The 13,792-nt window shown below is 37.7% G+C and overlaps 1 protein-coding gene across 2 annotated transcripts in view; it reads left to right on the top strand.

Annotated features, from left to right (window-relative positions):
- The window catches only part of GRIA3 (glutamate ionotropic receptor AMPA type subunit 3), a 310,602-nt gene that overhangs the window by 147,494 nt on the left and 149,316 nt on the right, over positions 1 to 13,792 (top strand). The gene's annotated exons all lie outside the window — the stretch shown is intronic.

Here is a 13,792-nt window from a genome sequence, read left to right as displayed (position 1 = left end):
GCTGACAATGTGGGCAACAACAAGTTATCACTGTCCCTTAATTTCTCAAAGGAGAAATAAGATCTTATGTTACTTTAAAATAACCTAATTTTTTTTGAGACAGAGCAAGACTCAAAAAAATTAGGTTATTTTAAAGGCCAACATGGTGAAACCCCATCTCTATTAAAAATTAAAAATACAAAAATTAGCTGGGCGTGGTGGCAGGCACCTGTGATCCCAGCTACTCAGGGGACTGAGGCATGAGAATCATTTGAACCCGGGAGGCAGAGGTTGCAGTGAGCTATGATTGCACCACTGCACTCCAGCCTGGGCAACAGAGCGAGACCATTTTTAAATAAGAAGTGGCATATGAGAAAAATGTTTATGCTTTTAAAAATAGAATTCAATGGGCCAAAATATATTCATTATTAAGCTTGGATATTTAAATTTAAGACTAAAAAATATTAGAAGAAATGTTTCACCCTAAACCAGATGTGCTCGGGTAGAGTCAAGCTGAAATGTGAAGAAAGTTTATTACTTTCCTTAGAAGTTTCAATTTGCCAGTTAATAACAAAGTGCCCACACTGCCATAAACAAAACTGTAAGGGAAACATTTCCATTCTAATTCAATCCCAGTGTACCTAGAGGCCAAAACAGCTTCAGAGATTGAAATTATAGTGAGCAGCTATTGCCTGGGAGAGCTGTTTTATAGCAAATTAAATATTAATAATTTGTCAGATATGCCCCCATAAGAAAAGAAATGCAAAAAAAAAAAAATAGGTGACAAAAGGAAAGAGAAGGGAAGAGAAGGAAGGAAGGGAGAAAAGGACAAACGGAGAAAGGGAAGGAGGGAAATTGCTGACTCTGTATCATAGAAATACAAAGTGTCCCCTTGTTAAGATCAGCATTACCCTCTAGTGAATCATACTTCACAGAAAATCTAGAGCACTAGCCTGGTTAAATCAAGTTTCTCAACTAACATTCTCCTGAGCTACACAAATGATCTACCTGCCCCCTCCCCCCCCCCCCCCCTCCACCCCCCCCGCCACAAAAAAAAAAAACCTTCCTTTGATTTTCTTAGATCTTGAAAGTGAAGAATCAGGTCAGTGATGTTGGTGCATGTACTACATGCCCTCTAAAATTTTATACCAAAATAGCCTTTTAGTGGGTGACCTACTTAATAGCCCAAAGCAGAAGAACATCCTCCTTGTCATACTTTGTTTTTCTTCTTTTGTACTAGTGACTTTGGCTTCTTAGATATCTTATATTATGTTAAAGTCTTTTGGATTTTATAGAACTTTTTACTGCAGTCTGGGATTTTTCAGCATTATGTAATAGAAAAGCAGTGGGTAGAGCTCTGAATTCTATATAATTGTGGGACCTTGGGCACTTAAATATCTATGCCTCAGTTTTCTCATCTATATAATGGAGAAGATAAAATTTTCTCTACATCACATGATTGGTATAATTGCTTTAAAAAGTATAAAATGCTACAGAAAGAAATCATTACTACTAGATACTTTCAGGAAAACTAAACTAGCATCATTCAAAAACTCTATTCTCTTTTCGTGTCATACTTCTCCACCTTCCTTTCTTCTATATGCATATTCATAGTATCCTTTAAAATACTTTCTACACAATTTTTCAGGAAACATTGTTCAAAGAAAAGTTTTAGCAACATCTAGGTAAGGATAGAAAGTTACTTTCATTTATTATTTTTCCCTCTTTCAAAAAATTGTCATAAAACCATCAACTCATGATTGTTTTTTCTGCCATTTAAGGTGTTCTTACTAGGTCATAAATTCTATGAGGGAAGGACTAGATTTATCTTGTCCACTATTATATCTCCAGTGTCCAACAGAGTAACTGTCACATGATGTCGGATGAATGAATGGATAGATGGATACTGAACAAGTACATTTCAGAAGTTCCACTGCAATTCTGTTGTATTTCCATCCAGAGGCACAAAAGTACCTACTGTTACATGATGTGATTATTATCAAGGTACACATTATCTCAAAGGTGTGACTTTCTGCTTAAGCTTGTTTCAATGATATAGTGAATTTGCCATAATTTATTTAATGAAAATAAATTTTCATTAAACAAATTATTTAAATTAAGCAACAACTTCAACATGATATTTCTTTATAGAAAACATTTTTTAAAGACATCGAATACTAAAATACAGAGATATCAATCACCTTTCTCATTGGTTTCTAACCAGTCTTTTGATAAATTTATCATAGTTCACTATACAACTCCTGATTGGAATGATAGCATTTATAACTCAATCAGTATTAAGTTCTCCCTAGAGATGCTCCCATCCTCCAAGAGTGTATTCAGCTCTGTTTGAGATCATTTTTGTGGAAGGAAATTTCTACAGTCTCCCACAAAATGATATTTCATACCACTATCTGAGGTAGAAGAACCTGTTACACCACTGTAACACTGTTTCCTACAGATCAGATTTTGGCATAAATTAAGTTTATATTGTACTCTATATCCAATGAGTGTTAATAAAAATGCTTCGATGTGGTGCAATTTTAAAATATAAGCAGGTCTTCAACATAGTGTTATATAGCATAACCTCCTCATGTCATGATATAAGTTCTGGTTTTCCCTGTGAATATTCAAACACATAAGGTAAATCAAAATTCTTTCAATATTTTTTCCCCAAAGCTCTTTTTTTAAAACTGTTTCAACCCTTGAGATTACATTAAGGGAAAAATTCAATTAGATATCAATCAGTTGTTCACATCTCTATTTAACAGTTAATCTACAAGAGAAGCATTCTAAATTTATAGATATAAGAATTAACATAGAAGAGGACAGCACTGGAGAGAGATGAAACCATGAAGGGTTGGTAGGGCACATAAAGAATATTTAGAGATTGTATATCCTGAATTTAAGATTTAAGAGCACTTTCCATAAGAAGGTTTAGGTGTACAAGGGTGAATGAACCACTGGCCTGACCCAATATAGCATTCCTATTACTGTGCTGTGCTTATGAAGCTCTCCTTATTGGTGGACCGCTACCTTACTCAATTCAATGACCAATCTAAACATTAATTTTTGAAAAGGTTGCCTCTCTGGGAGTTATCTATTTGTTACTGAAGAGATCCTCCACCACAGTAATATATACCTTACAGCTTTGTTGCACCTTTAATGTCTATTCAGAGAAGCAGCATAATAGTGTTTCAGAGCATGCACTCTGGAGCCAGTCTGCATGGATTCTGTCACTTATTATTTTTGTGACCCAAGGCAAGTTATTTAATTCTCTGTGCCTCCATTTTATCATAGAAAAATGAGAGTGATAACTGTACTATGATGAGTTAATATATGCAAACCATTTAGAAAGGTGCCTGACACATAGTGTTTATATAGAGCTTTGATGCCAACACAAAGTGTTTTCCCATAGATAATCTGATTTGACACTCACTGTAAGAGGCAGGCAGAGCAGATAGGTTTTATCCCAAATTTACAGATGATAAATTGAAACTTGTAGACATTTATATGACTTGTTTAAATGTAACCCTCTGCTCAATCCTAGTAAGTGGCAGAGCAAGGATAAAACTCAAGTCTTCTGATTCCTCATATAGTTCTCTTGCCCCTACACTGCACCATCTCTTTTAATTTGTAAGTTGCTCTTTAAATAAATATTTAGCCAATGCCAAAACTTGGATTTGGCCTGCTTATCAGGTTAAATCTTAAAACAGTTGCAAAGCAATTAGAGAAGATCCAAAGAAAAGCAGCAAAAATATGATTAAAGTGTTAGAAAATGGGTCCTGTGAGGAAAAGCTAAGTGAGTTGGGGTTGTTTAGCCTGGTGAAACAGAGCCAAGAGGCAGTTTAATCACCTTCTCAAGTATAAAGAGTTATCATAAAAAGGGCACTGAGCAACTGTTCTGCATGCCTAAGGACAGTACCAGAGCAAATGAGCTTAACTAGACTAAAGAGAGAGTCAGTATTAGAAACGAATCATTATAAAACAGAGAGGAAATGAAGACAGTAAAATCTCACCAGTTCAGGCTATGTGAAGGTGAAGCCATACTGAATTAGTGAAAAGTCAGATCTAGATATGTCTTAACATTGTTTTCAATAATATACAAATATTCCAAATTAATCCTGTGTGTTGACAAGTAAATATCTTTATAGAAGACTTACTTAATAAATAGATAAAAGTATTTTCTAATTTGTCTATTCGTTATATAGCTAAAAGCCTGTCCCCTTAAAAAGATTTACACATTTCCCCTTCAGTTTTAACTGTGTTTCTCTTTATTCCATAGAAAATTTACAGATAAGTCTTAGCATATCCTCTGCCTAAATTATAGCATGCGCTAATTTAGTGGGGCCCAAACCAATATGTTTCAATGTTCTACCTCAAATATTATATAAGGTATAATTTCACCTTGAGATATTCCAGGCTAAAATCACTTCATCATGGATGATGTGAAGGTAGCATTTCTTAAGGACAGATTTCTAAAGCAGGTCAATCCTTCAGGTAGATTTCATTTCAGAAACCCTGGCTGTCACTTTGAAGATGGTAGTTTTAAGAAATGAAAGTAAGTCAGTTTCCTAAATAAAACAGTATAAGCAAGCAAGATGAACAACATTAGGGGCCCTTCAAAAGTATGAGACTGTAACTCAAAGGGGAGAGTGCTCACATTTCAAAATATGTCTAGAAATTGTGGTCAATTGAGCACTGTTGCCTACAGCTGGACCTAGGACAAGTGAAGCAAAAATGTTATAGCTACATGCTTGCTCCCTGCCTCACCCTCACTCAGCAGATAGTTGTGCTGCCCAGTTCCTCTCCACTTTGTTGGTCCCTTTTTATTCCAGCCCTTACTCTCAATGTTCCTTGTAGAACATTGAGCTGACTTACCAATCCAAAAGACAGTTTGGGTTAGCAATTCTTTCTTCTTGGAATATTTTGTTTGCCATATAGTTGAGTAAATACAAGCTTGGAAATGAAATAGACATGATTTCTAATTTTAGCTCCCTGATTTCCTTGTTGTGTGACAACGGGGGCAGTGACAATTTCTTTGGGGCTCATGTTTCTCAGCTTAAAAGATTGTTCCGCTACCTTCCTTTCATGGTTGTTGTGAGGATCAAATAAGATTATATGTGGAAAGCACTTGGTACAGTGCTTGGCACTCAGCAGGTACTCAGTAACTGATGACCATAGCTATTTGCTCATGAGTGGTGAGTTTCTGTGTTCATGAAAATGAATTATGTGAGAACTATTGCTAAAGAACAGTGTCCTTGTGGCTTCCCCAAGGTATCAGTTAAATCTAAGGTCATATCATGAGAGCAAAGTCTGAGAATTGGGCTATACTCAGGTCTCACTAATATAAGTTTAGCATGTTAGAAGACCTCTCTGGTTTGTTTGTTTGTTTTTCCTGTGATATAACACTGGGTAACACATGTTGATTGATAAGCTCAAGAACTATTTGAGGATTAACTAGATTTTTCAGCATCACTGAAAATAATTAAAGGCATTAAAACCTTGAACTACATATGCTAACTGGGCATTTTTAATAACAAATATATATGTACTGAGTGCTTACTATGTTTCAGATATTATTTTAAGCAATGTATGTGTCTATATGTGTGTGCTTATATATCTCATGAGTTAATCTTCATATTATCCCTGTAGGTAGATGGAGATATTATTTCCATTTTACAGATGGGGAAATTGAGACTTAGAGTTCATGCAACTAATAATTGGTAGAGATGGAACTGGAACCCAGGGAGGTTGACACCAGGTACTCTTAATCACTGCTCTGATTGGCTTTGCATCTGACAGAATTTTCCAATCAGAATAGATTCAACCAAAAGTTATAAGACTTCTTGATACCCTCATATCTTTTACCTTATTCCATAGTATTCCTTTCATCCTATCCAAAGTCTGAAAAAGAAGATGGTCAGGAGCCATGGTTAATATAAATTATAAATTTGGAGGGACAGGGATACAGAAGTAAATTACTCAAATTTTTCTTCCTCTTCTCCACACCTACTGCCACAACTTACCCTGAAGCACTAAGTCTGATCAGAGTCTTCAATGCTAGAGTTTATCTAAAACATTTTCTATACTTAGGATTCTAAAGTTCTTCTAGAGACCTGTTTTCAGAGACATGGTTGTAAGCAGAGAGTCAAACAGTCTTCCACCACTACATAGTAGTGACTCTATACTTCACTTAGGTCTGTGTCCTCCATGACATTCAAATTATATGATGGGTTGGGTACTAGATGACAGACAGTATGGCTATACTGGAGCCACCCTAAAGCAAATCAGGATGTCATTTCTTTACCAGCCTGTGTCTAGTGGTGGGCTGGCTGAGAAGTCTTTCAGCATCTTCAAAAGACAAACACAAGTAAAGGATATGACAGATGTTATTACCTGGATTTCAGAGGTCAATCTGAGATCATGCCCCCATGAGAGAAACAAAGAGTGTACAGAAAGTGATCTCTTGGAGTAGATGAGTAATTGCTTAGCTACCTAAGAAATCACTGAATATTCAGGAGGTAATTCATAAAGAAGAAGGAAGGCAAATGGGATCAGACCTCCAGGGTGGGCATTGTAATTTACATGAAAACTGCCCCAGACAAGAGCCAGCCAACTGTTCTGAGGTTAAGCATCACACAAGGGTTTATATTCAGAATACTATACTAGGCACCATTAGGAGAAACAAAAGTTCTTTCTATTTGTAATAGCCCTTAGCAATGTGATTCAAGTCAGAGAGCAGTATCTTGACAAATGAAAAATAATATAACAAAAACTAGGTATGTAAATGCTGGTAGACTGAAAGAAATTAGAAAAGCCTAGAACTTAGTTTTGCATGTGATTGAACCATTCATGAAATGTAAGGTGAAAGTATTCTTAGTACCTCTAATATCTATCCATCTTCTTCTCCCAAGTGCATATTAAGGACTATATGTAAAAGAGGATATCCCATTCCTCTTTGCTTTCCCTGCTTCCCAATTTCCTAATGGCAAGCTTCCAGAGTAGATCAATACATGGCCAAACAACCCACTGGCCTTCCTTCATCTCTTACTGTATTTTAGTAGGTTGTTACCTTCTTTCTCCTGCCTCCAGCCATTCCAGGTGTCTCTCTGTAAGTTGGCTGCCTTATTCTTCGTTTTCAAGGACACTTTTTGTTATCTAACCAATCGTGGTGTCCAAATCGTGGTCACTATTTCTTAATCTAATGACATGGCAATTTGATGCTATTACTTAACACTTATTGGGCTACCTGGATTAATATATTTAAGCAATAATGCACCCAAAACTACAGAATGGTGTCCCAAAAGCAAAACCTATAGTTGGATTTCTTAAAGATGTTTATTGGAAACATGGTTTATCTTAAGTCTAACCTAATATCTCTAGGCCCTAAGCAAGGGAGACTCTACTTGCGGTAAAAGCCTTCAACAACATATGTTAGGTGACTTTGACACTCACTGACAGCCTTAAATAAACTTGTTCTATAAATGCAAAGATACTTATCCTAGGAGTTAGTAGCAGACATCAGTATTCTATATTTAGGAATTTTATCTTCAGCTTATTAAAAAAGATGGCCCAATTCTCTGGTCATACCTCACACTAGACTGGCTAGACTGGCTTTGTGACTGTTTAGAAGTAAATCCCCTCTGGGAAAACAAAGAAAAAAACTCATTCAATATCATTACTTTGAAACAGCAAGACTCTTGTTTATTTCAGATGATAGAAGTTTTAGTGTCAAAAAGGAAATGTTCTACTTAATCAACAGTTCCCTCCTCCCATTAAACAAAAATCTGATAAATGTTTGATTATTTCTTGTGAGGTTTGGGGGTTTTATTTTTAAAATAAACACAAATTCAAATTAATTTTCATTAGGGAACTTTTTGAGAGTCCTTGGGATGACTGAAGACACCTTGGGGTTTTGTAAAGCAGAGTACAGAAGCCTTGAAGCAGGAGAGCTGGATTCTAGCCCCAAGCTGTATGAGTTCAAAAAATCAGTCTCTCTACATCTCCATTTCCTGAACTGTAAAATGAATGTGTGGCATATGATAGTCTTTTCCAGTTCCATCAGGCTATGGTTCCCACAGCTGTGAAAAACAAGGTAGGAAATCTAGTTCAAAAAAATTGATTGATTCCCAACCCATTTTGCCACACTCAATGCTAGGGTGAGGAGAAAAGGACATGTCTTCCCTGCTGAAGAAGATTGCAATCTAGTAGGGCGATTTGTCAATGCAATAATTCTAGAAGTCAGAATATGATAAATATCTAAAAATGTGTGAATCAACTTTCCTGCTTTCTCAGGTTTCCGGGCTGGTGACCATCATTGATTTCTTAGCTGACTGACACTCTTACACACCTCAACATCAGTGAGCTTTGCTGAGACTTGGAGACAGAGATGATGGGAAGATTGAGATAATGTATCTTAAGGCCAGGGCACAGCCTGGAAGTTTATCATTTACCTCTATCCTTAGAACATAGAACAACAAATGTCTGCATTAAAAAGAGTTTCTGGTTAATCAAAGCTGTGCCACATATGTATATATAAATAAATATGACCTCAACCCTTCTAAGAAATACCTAGGGAAAATCCCTATTAACTAAGGGCTTCTGGTAATTGGATTCTGATTAACTGAGATTTGTTTGTTTATCATAAGCCTATCATAACTTCCTCATTATATCCACATTCACTGTTATCCTCCTGCTCAGATCCAACATATAGTAGATTGCAATACAGATGTATTAAATCAAGACCTTTCCTCTCCCTTTAACACCAGCATTTTAGCATTAAGGCTGGTATCTTACTCCAAAATTATAAAAATATGGACCAATTCAAATAGAACAATAAAACTGATGCAAATATCCTCTTTATTTTGAGTTAATCCCATCACTTAAGTCAAGTGAGATCTCCAATTCATACTTTTTTAAAAAAAGGAAAGGAAACCCTAGCCATATATAGCTATTTCATCCTTCCATAGGCAGTGAGTGTGTTTTTAGTTGGCAGAGGAAAAAAGAACCCCGATACCTCTTACTTTGTATGACTTGCACTGTGAACACTCAGTTAAGCCTTTGCAGGCACTGAGAGATTAAGTCCTATGAGTTAGAAATACTAGCTTGTAAACATTAATGAAATTTTTAAAATCATCATCCAGCTTTATTAGGAAATTTTCCCAGATTAAGAGCAACAAAAGGCCGGGCGTGTTGGCTCAAGCCTGTAATCCCAGCACTTTGGGAGGCCGAGACGGGCGGATCACGAGGTCAGGAGATCCAGACCATCCTGGCTAACACGGTGAAACCCCGTCTCTACTAAAAATACAAAAAACTAGCCGGGCGAGGTGGCAGCGCCTGTAGTCCCAGCTACTCGGGAGGCTGAGGCAGGAGAATGGCGTAAACCCGGGAGGTGGAGCTTGCAGTGACCTGAGATCCGGCCACTGCACTCCAGCCCGGGCGACAGAGTGAGACTCCGTCTCAAAAAAAAAAAAAAAAAAAAAAAGCAACAAAAATGTAGCAATTAGAGTGTTCATCACACAGCTGTATGATTATAGGAGTCTTGTTCTAGATTCTAACGGATGCTCTAACAAACAGTTTCGTGAGGGCTGCAAGAACCATAGTTTACAAAAGCAACACAAAAGCTAGTTATTGTTCAAGCTCACATTGCCACAGGACCCTTATGTTTAAAATAATTTACACTCTTGAGCTCCTCTACCAAGAGGCATCAAGCAAATACAAATATAGCAATAACAAAAAATAAAATAAAATGTGCAGATTCAAGTTCTTTACTGCACTAACACGGAAGGGCAGAGGACATTAATTGATCCATGCAAAGTTCCGGACTTTGATGAGACCAAATGTGGGAATCAGCCATGGACTAGTTTGATGGCATTGTTACCAAGCCACCGCCTGGCCCTTCCAGTCAAATTAAGCTCATCCTTTCAGGGACAGATTTACTTCAGTCCAGATTTGGCAAGGTCAAATTATCTCTGCTCAAAAGTTATGACAAATTGACAAGTGAGGGGCACCATTCAATGGGCCTGGGCGGGGGCTTGAGGAGATTGGTGACAATTAGTGTTACATCACCAGGGATGGAGCTAAAGTGGAAGAGATTCATAGCCAGATACCACTATATATATAATATTATATGTAGCCTCCCAAATATAAACCACCACCACCCTACTCTAAAAAAGAATAGCAACTGATCAAATATCTCCTAAAAGAATCCAGTATTAAGCCAATGACTAGCAATCTGGCTGAGTTCTATCTACTTCAAGATCATTGTGTGACATTGCACAGCCACCTCACCTTTCATCATCTCATGAACTTCAGCCATAAACTATAAAAATCCTTCTCTGCCTTACTGGGATGACATTAGGATGAATCAGGCAATTTCTCTAAGGTATTCTAAGATCCTCAGAGAGTGCAAGTCTACAAATACAAAGTATTATAATTAGAATCACTGCACCTCATTTCTTAAGGGGGAGAAAATGAATAAAGGAAGGAATGTGTGGTCACTGAGCCTGAGACTCAAAAGGCATTTAAAAGCTCTTTCTATCATCTGAGGTAAGTCTCAAGAGAGGGAAAGTAATCTGGTGGAGTCCGAGAAGAATTCAGTGAAGAACCTTCGTGCCGCCTGTGAAAGTGGCTAGGACATGCTCCCAGGACATTAAAAGCCTTCCTGTTTGTCTTTGACAATATAATGTTACTTTGCTATGATCACCATAAAAGTTTAGATTTGTGAATACCACCAAGAGAGTGGCAAGTGCTTTGATTATGGTGTTGTAGGCCAAAAAGGTCTTGCCTTCTATAGTGGGATTAATTGTTCATAAAAAAAGAATAGTATATTCAAACACAAGTGGTGTAACTGAAATTGTTTTCATGCCTTTAATTATCTCAATAGCAGAAATCCTAGCTCTACATATAACTGGATAATTAGTGGGGACAGAGAAAGGAAGAATGGGATCCCTTTCAGAGTTCAGCATTGGCCCAGAATGTGCCTGCTGAGCTTAAGAATGGGGACACAGAAAAAGGATAACTAGGTGAACGGATTTGCAAATCAGAACCTGGAGATTATGCTATCTAAAAGACACACACATTTGCTGAGGTAAATAAGAGAAAGACAAAATAGAGTATGACCTCAGTAATACTCTGTCTTGGATTAAGAGATAAGGATCTAGAGACAGTGAAACAATGGACCAGGTAGCCAAAGAGGGTGCTGTAGAAAGCTTCTTAATGGGCACTTTTAAGTACCTTGCCATCACTATCTTTTGAACAGCTCTGAGGGTCCTTTTCACTCCTCTTGACCTATTTCAAACTACTGCTTGTGCTTAACTTGAAAACTTCCTACTCAACAAATTGTTCCTCCTGCTTCCTTTGACCAATATAAAATCAATTGTTGTTTGACAGAATACTTTGTTGCCGTTTTCTCAAAGGTGCAAAGGGGAAAAAAACACCTTATTTTTACACACATTAATTTAATTTCAGTCTTACCTACTCAAGCACAACATAATCCTTCAAACTCCAACCGAACGAAGCCCCTTCACTATTTGGTGTCCATGGCAACCGCCACCAAGCCACTCAGAGAGTTGCAAGCAGTGGCAGAAAAGTGCATCTCCCAACAGAGCCATTAGCTCTTCTGCATTAACCCCATCAATAAAAGGTGGCAGCAGGCCCAGCCCTGCATTTTCTTTCATCAGGGAAGAGGAATGTTGACAGTGTTTCCTTCCCAGAGAGTGAGAATTGGGTGTGGCTACATCTCACACCGAACCTGTTGAAAATAAAGCATTGAGTGTAAATTACTGGAACTAACTAGGAGGACAATTTTCACTTGAGAAAACTTCCCACAGGTATGCTTCCCCAATGATTCTGTCAACTGCAGCCTCCACCACAACGCTGCTTGCTAAACTACAGCCAGTAATCTTAAACCCCACAAAGACAATAAACATGAAATCCTAGCCACTTTCTTCAATGGTTCTTAGCACTCAGTGACCTACAGGTCATACTCTCTGTTACCCATGTCAGGAAGGCATGAATGACAATTTCATGCCATCAAACTATATTTTATTTATTTATTTATTTATTTATTTATTTATTTATTTATTTATTTATTTACTGAGACAGAGTCTCGCTCTGTAGCCCAGGCTGGAGTGCACTGGTGCGATCTCGGCTCACTGCAACCTCCGCCTGCCAGGTTCAAGCGATTCTCCTGCCTCAGCCTCCCGAGTAGCTGGGATTACAGGCATGTGCCACCACACCCGGCTAATTTTTTGTATTTTTAGTAGAGATGGGGTTTCACCATATTGGTCAGGTTGGTCTCGAACTCCTGACCTCGTGATCTGCCCACCTCGGCCTTCCAAAGTGCTGGGATTACAGGCATGAGCCACCACACCCAGCCCCATCAAACTATATTTTTTAACGAAAAAGAGCAATGTCAATAATGGTCTAGGTACTGGAGGATTTATGAGCCAATAGTAAATGATATGGTTTCCTCCAAATACAGAGAAAGCTGTTCAGTCTACAAACTGTTTTTATGTGTTCCATATTTTTTGCTTTGTTCAGAGCTTAGCTTAAAAGTTGTCAGATACGAATTTCCCTTTACTGTACTCCAGAGGAAGACTAGGATGTTTCATGGGAATGGTTCTGTTTGTAATGTAAGTAAAACAGAATCCAACATATCTAACAGAGACATTTTTGCATAAAGAGAACCATCTCAGACTAGGTTCTTTGTGGAAACTAAAAAGGACCCACTACTCAAGTGTCTTCTTCATAGAATCTACATAAATAGGAATAATATTTAGAGTAGAAGGAACAAGTGAGTGGTTTTATCTTCCCAACCGCAAGAAAAAGAAAACAGAAGGCTATTATGCACAATCCTTTCCAGTAGATCCACTGAAATATAAGGAAACGGTTTCAAGCTCTCCATAAAAAGCAAGACATCATGACTAATCACACTGCCTATCTCTGTAGTCCTGGATAAGAACTAGTAAAGAAAAAGTGAAAAACCAATAAGACATAGTTCCAGCCCTCAAGAAACTCATAGTTTATAGGGAAGCAGCCAAGTAAACAAATGATCATAGTCTAGTGCGATAAGTGCAGTGGCAGAAAGAAACACAGATCTTAATGGAAATGCAGAAGAAACATCCTAACTCAGCCTGACTCAGATCAGGGAGCGTTTTCTCCTCAGGATTGGTTGAACTAAGTTTTCAAGGACCCATTGAAGATCATCTGGTTTGGAAAGGGATGGAAATTTATAATTGCATAAGTATGACAATCCCCACTTATATGTCAGCATGAACGCTAGTAAGCAGTGCTGATTCAAAAAATGAAACTGACTCAGATGTCATAAGACAAAACAGTAAATCTGATACTGATAAGAACATGGGTTATACTGGCCAGAACACAATTTGACCTTTCATCATGACCTTTGGATCCTCAAAAACAGACATTTTCCATCAGCCAGTACAGTAACATGGTATCTGAAATGAGACGATTCTGCTTAGGCATTAAACTACCTCCCTTCATTTTACAGTGAAGAAACTAGGGTGCTGAGAGAGACTGACATACACAATGGCCACACAACTAGTGAGTGAAAGAGCAAGGATTTAAACACAGATTTGTCTCCAGTGCTCATCCTCTTGGTGCCACACCACCCAAGATTATGCCATTACATGGACCAAATAAGCATCTATTTATGGGTTCCCCTGAATAGGCCACCTGCCTTCTTACCCCCATTTCACATCCCACCCAACTGCCTGTAATTAGCATTTAGATTAAGATAGTCTGTTCACATGAAAGCATACTATACCAGAAAGATAAAGTTACTATT

The sequence above is a fragment of the Piliocolobus tephrosceles genome, chromosome 12 (assembly GCF_002776525.5).
Source record: "Piliocolobus tephrosceles isolate RC106 chromosome 12, ASM277652v3, whole genome shotgun sequence".
NCBI classification, from domain to species: Eukaryota; Metazoa; Chordata; class Mammalia; order Primates; family Cercopithecidae; genus Piliocolobus; species Piliocolobus tephrosceles.
This window is presented reverse-complemented; position numbering and strand designations above follow the sequence as displayed.